The sequence below is a fragment of the Anser brachyrhynchus genome, assembly GCF_964034855.1.
Source record: "Anser brachyrhynchus genome assembly, chromosome: 18".
NCBI classification, from domain to species: Eukaryota; Metazoa; Chordata; class Aves; order Anseriformes; family Anatidae; genus Anser; species Anser brachyrhynchus.
Genome location: NC_137711.1, coordinates 4,750,823 through 4,756,825, shown reverse-complemented (window position 1 = coordinate 4,756,825; position 6,003 = coordinate 4,750,823). Strand labels below are relative to the sequence as shown.

At 46.5% G+C, this 6,003-nt stretch overlaps 1 protein-coding gene across 2 annotated transcripts in view; it reads left to right on the top strand.

Moving 5' to 3' along the window:
- RAB11FIP4 (RAB11 family interacting protein 4) overlaps positions 1-6,003 on the top strand; it is a 118,288-nt gene that overhangs the window by 738 nt on the left and 111,547 nt on the right. The gene's annotated exons all lie outside the window — the stretch shown is intronic.

The following is a 6,003-nucleotide window of genomic DNA, read 5'->3' as shown; positions in this document are numbered from 1 at the left end:
ATGCCAAGGTTTCGCCCGGCTCGGCTCGGCCCGGCCCGGCCCCGCTCGCTGACCCGCGCCCCGGCAGCCGGGCGGCGTTCACCTGCTGCTCCCACCGCGCTCTGCCCCGCCGGACCCCCCGCAGCTCCCCGCCTTCCCTCAGGGTAGCTCGGACCTGCCTCGGCCCTCGCGGAGCCCCCTCGGGGCGGCCCGGGCACCCCCCGACCCTCAGGGGGGTCCCGCAGCCTCCCCCCGGGGGGTCCCGGAGCCCCCATCCCTCAGGGCTGCGCGGGAGCCTCCCCCGTCCCTCAGGGCGGGCCGGAGTCCCGGCTCCCTCAGGGGGTCCCGGAGCCGCCCGGGGCCACCAGGCTGCGGCTCCCGGGGCTGAGGGGCCGCGACGCCCCCGGCCCTGCTGTTCTCTCTTCTCGGGGCCGTCCCGGCGGGACGCGGCGGGGCTGCTGAGCCTTTCGGGGAGGTGTTTCCGAGCAGGGGGCTGCTCCGTGCCGGCTGAGCCCGGTCCTGAGTGGGTAACGGGCGCTGAGCGAGCCGCAGCTCCAGGCGGTGCCAGGCCCGCAGGCCACCCGCATGGGCGGGGGCATCAGTGGAGTGCGGGGGAACCACACAAGGAGTGGCCCAGGAGCAGCCCCCAGGTGATCCACCCAGCCCTCCGGTATCCCAGCACCAGCCCCGAGCTGCTCCAAGGGGCTCAGCGGAGCCCTAACGGCAGCGGGACCCCGTAAATCTGTGAGAGCGGGGTTCAGACCCGTATCTGGGGGGTAATGACACGAGTTTGATATTAAATGGTTCCCTTAAGTGATTCAGTAAAGGGTTGCAGCTCTGATCAAATTAACTAAGCAAGAAACGCTTTCCCTCTCAGACCTCTCGGGCTATTGCACTTAACTGATGCTTCACAACGTGCCCCCAGCAGTTTTGGGGCTGGGGAGTGGAACTGGGACTGGGAAAAGGCTCAGCTGCTCTCAGCTGGCCTTTTAAAGTATAATAAAACAAATTAGTGCAAGGAGCCTGTAAAAAAAGTAGTTTAGGAGGGGATGCCAAAGGGGCAGCAAAACCACAGTGAATTCACATTAATTGTCGGAGCAAATTACTCATTTTTGGCTTACTGCTGGTAATGAAACACAGCTTGTGAATGAAATCAGAAGAGCAGGAGGCTTATTGCTTGCAGGTAGTCACAGCTCTGTTAAATGTTTTCTTAATGAAAAAACAGAGTTTCTTGTTTTAACCAGCAAAGTGAGGAGGAGAAATGCATAAAAGTAGAGAGCTTTATTGATTTCTAGTTTTATTTGTCTCTTGGTAAATTGTATGATTTTATATAAACTAATAGAAGTATTTCTAAATGTTATTGCCAAATGCATTGCATCAGGATTGCTTCTTGTACTGCTGCATTTATTTGGAGGCAGATTGATGGTTTTCTCTTGCAGCACAGAGAAAGATTGGTCGGATTCCACAGGCTGTTTTGCAGCTGAATGGCTTTGATGATCATAACAATCCTTTTTGGTCTTAAAAATCTATAAGGTTATGGAAGGTTCTCTGTGATGTAAGGGAGGATTCAGGTGGTGCTCTCAAGCTTAGAGTAAATCGGAGTACATTAATTGGAAAATATTTAAAATATTAAATGGAACAGACGCGACGACAAAGCCGGTAATCTCAACGGTGAAGGCGGTAGAAAAGTATCGGTTGTCAGCGTGGTATCGAGGCTGCAGGAGGGGCTGACTTCCTGGGCAGACACAAGAGGAATTACCAGTGGGGAGCAATGCATCCTTTTTATTTTGTGCAATTGTAGCTGGCCGTGTTCAAACAAGATATGTGCAAAAGTGGGACAGAGAAGTCTTAACTATGCATCTATCAGAGATATAACCTTTTGTTCCCCTTTGCTTCTCTTCATCAATTGTAGTCGTTGGCTAGCTGTCCCTTGATTTCAAAGGAGCATGTGTCAGCTGAGTAAATGTGATTAGTAAATCACCAAAAGAGGCTTGTTAGGGAAATATAGATTAAAATTTCCAAGTGCGCATTTACTGCAGAAAGACTACAGGTGAGCCAGTCTATCTTTAAGCCTTGTTAAAACTGAACTTTATGTATGATGAATCGCAGCTGATGTCTGGAGACACTGAGAAGCTGTTCTCCCATATAACATGGCACTTTCACCCCTGCAGCTGCAGGAACCTAATAAGCTGTATGTGGTAATGCATCTCATGAAATTAAGCTGAAGAGACACTACTCGAGCACTCTCCTTTAACACACTAAAATGTATTTATTGTCACTGAAAACCAATTATACATTTGAACGTGCTACACTTCTTGGGCCTGATCCACCATGGCTCCCTTTGCATTCAGACAAAATCTTTCTGTTGGCATCAATGAAAGATTGATTGGCTCTCATGTCTAAGTTATTTGCTGCTTCTATTTATTGAATTCTTCTGGCCACAGAGAGGATCCTATTTTGTAATTTTGTGGCCTGAATAATTGTGACTCTTACCACTGGTAGCCCTGGGTCACCTTTATGAAATGAGACAGTATCTGTGGTGTTAGCTGTGCCGTCCTGATGCATGCAGGTTGCCACCTCTTCTCTGCCTTCCTGAAGCCACAGCAATGCAAAGTTTGGAGTCTATAAATTCTTAATACCAACCAGGGCATGTGGGGCTTGGACTGTGTAGGGCATTTGGCCTTTTCTGATTTTTCTTGTTCTTTCCATTTCCTTTTTCTTCTTTTTTTTTTTTTTCTTTCGGACATGTATGCAGTCAACATGCTGAAATTTTATTTTTCCTGAAAGATCTACAACTCCCTGAAAACTGCCCCAAGGCAAAATGTTGCAGCAAGGCAGCAGCTTCCTGTTCAAGTAAAGCAGCCCTTACCTGCACAGTTGGAATAACAAATTTAAAAATTTCTTATCAACTTCCTTGCTATTTTACTTTTACTGGACTTTTGAGTCTTCGCTTCTAATAGTGTGATGCTTTTCCTTTCCTTAAGACCACACCGTCACACTTCCCTCATACTGTTCTGCTTTTCCCCCCACACTGAAATCCTCGTCTTGCTGCAGTCACTGAGAGCTGCCTGCAGCAGAGCAGCCGTCGTCTCGGAGCAGCTGCTCGTGTAAGGTGTTTCTGCTGCAGAAGCACTTCTAGCAAGTTTGCTTTTATGCTGTAGCATTTCCTTGTTGTTGCATTTTTAACACTGGATCAACCCAACGTGATTCTCTTTCCTGCTGTTGCTGAGGAGCATGGAGCTATGATCCTCGTGTGCCAGGACTTGGCTCCTAGCGGAGGCTGCAGTGGCAACACCAGGCTTCAACTGAGCCCATACAAACACAGAATAGAAGGAAACCCTTGACCTACACGGCACATGGTTCAACCACAGGAAGAAATGAGTAGTCCGTGTTAATTTGGCAGAGCCAAGAGCAGAATCATCTTCTGGGGTGCCTGGAGGATCAGCACACCAGGCTAGCTGCTGGGCTCTGCTTGCCCATGCAAATAGTTGGGGAACTTCTTGTGCTTCTGAGCAGTTCAGCGTTTTGGTCTCCATTTGTCCCATCTGACTGTAGGCATTTAACCAGGGTATCTCAGTTAATCTTCCTCCAGGGTCATTGATGAGGAACTGAACACTCAGAGGTAACAGGTCCCAAGGATGAAATTCATCTTTCAGAAGTGCTTCTTTATCTCTCCTAACAACAGAAACTCCTAGACTGAGACATTTTGGTTCAATGCTTAAAAATAACAGGCTTGGGCCTTGCTTTCCTGTTGAATGGCTGTTTGTGAAAGAAGCTGAAGAAAGACGTGAAGGGCTGTTTCCAAAGAGACCTGACTGAATGGCGTGTACTCCCTAGTTGAAGAAACACTTCTCATAACATCGAAAAATGCCAAGAGTCGCTTGCCATCTGGTTCCCTTTCACTGGGAGGAGAGTTGTACTAGCAGCTGAGTGTCTAGGAGCATTGTGAGTGACGTGTTCAGCAAGCCCCAGTTCTGGCAGTGGAGTGTGTGAATGTGTATTTCAGGGTAGTGCCAGTTGATGTTTCATTATGCCAGATTCTATTTAAACTCTGCATTCATTTTTCAGCAACAAGTGAAACATGCTAAACGTGTTGACTGCTTCTAGAGTTGGAATCATCCTCGGGAGGTGTGCAAACTGTGCAGGTGCTTAGGCAGTAGCCTCATCGTGGTAAGGTCAACAAATGCTTGTCAACTTGTGAGGGATCTTGAGCAGTTAATAAAATCAGTAGGCCAAAATCAATTTTTCTTGTGATTGGACAGTAATTCACTTGAAATCAATGGTTTTCTAGTAGTATAGAACAGAAGTAGCTGAAAACAAATTAATGTTTCATGAGAACAGATTAAACTTTCTGGCCAAAAGAAACCGTTGGACTAGGGAGATGTTTGTTGCTGTTTGTTATTGCTTCTGTTTGATGAATATCACCATCCTGAGCTGAAATCAAAGGCATCAGCCTTGTGTCGTGCTCGGATAGTAATTGTGGCTGCTGGCTGAGTTTAATGACAGTCCTGACAGACGTGCTCCATTCTGACTTGCTCTCAGGTGTCTCCCAGGGACACCTGGTGGAGTTGTGCCCTAAGCCTCTGTTGTAGCAGCTCCATGGCTGGCTTCTCTTGTGAAGACAGGGCTGTAATTTCACTGCTTAACAACCTGGATTTTTCTGAATGGCCGGGGGGAGTTTCAGGCATCTCCCAGCCATAGAGGTGCTGTTCAAAGTTGTGCCACAGAGATGAGTGAAGTCACTGCAAGTTTCTATCAGTGTGCATGATGACAGAGACTGGTTCACAGCTTCCTGGTAACGTGCAGCATGCCCTGGCCATTCCTCCTCCATCCATGAGAAAAAAGACTTTGGCACTGAGACATTGAAACAAATACAATAGTATTAAAAGGTGATATTCCTTGAAATTGTATATACCAATGTCCCAGATCATAGAATGGTTTTGGGTTGGAAGGGACCTTAAAGACCGTCAAATCATTTAGAACGACATGGAAAACGCGTAGTTATGGAATGGTGCAGTGGGATACGTGGCTTATGGATTACTCTGTTGCTGTAGCCTTCCTGCTTCAATGCAAACTAGCCGGCAGTAAGTTTAAAATAGCCGTTTGGCATATACTTACACTAAGCATGTATTTCCAAACAGCTGACATAGACCAAGCTTAGTACTTACTGTTAATCAAACATTTTCTGAAGCACTGTTATGAAAAGAGAAGCTGTAGGTTTGCTGTGCACTCGCGAGTTTAATTTGTTATGTAATATGTTTGCCTTTCCAAGGTGAGAGCTGAGGGGGGTTATGTGCACAGGTAAGAATTGATTGTTACTGCGTTTTGCGATACGTGTCAGCAATCTGCAATAGTAAGTTCACAAAGCCTAAGGAAAGGCAAATGAGTTTGATAGCAATTCTTGATGCTCCTATTTAAATGACTGTTTTATAACTACCTCGGTGTTTGCTTTTAGTACAGCTACAGTGATTTAGTGTTGCCTTATTAAATGCAAAAGTAAAGAAAAAAGTTAGCATATAGATCAAGCGTAGAAGACAGTACTGCATCCTTTGCACGCTGTATTGACGGCATCATATGTAACTGGTGAAGTTAAAACATTCAGCTGCCTAGCAAGACTAGATATTTGCTGTGTTTTTTCTCTCCCCCTTCCATGTCCCCAGCCCCATTCCTGATTTGCTCCATGCTGTTAAGTTGTAAAATTGATATTCTTTGTCTGTGACATGTCTGCGTGTTCTCCAGAAATTTGCTCTTGCAAATCCTAGGGAGGATTTCAGATTTCTAGCACATACTGATTTTCTTCCTGTAATATGATTAAGCTTTGAAAAGTGAGTTAGACAAAATTGCTGCAAGGAAGGGTAAATCTTAGGGGGGGAACGAGCCAGTGCCATGTAGGATTTGTGGGGACGATCTCCAATACAGAACTTTAGCACAAGTGACTTGTACTCCACAGCAACACTTTCATAGCAACATGGTGGGGAAAATCATTTACATCGTAATGTTTAGATAAGTAAATGTGTTTTATTA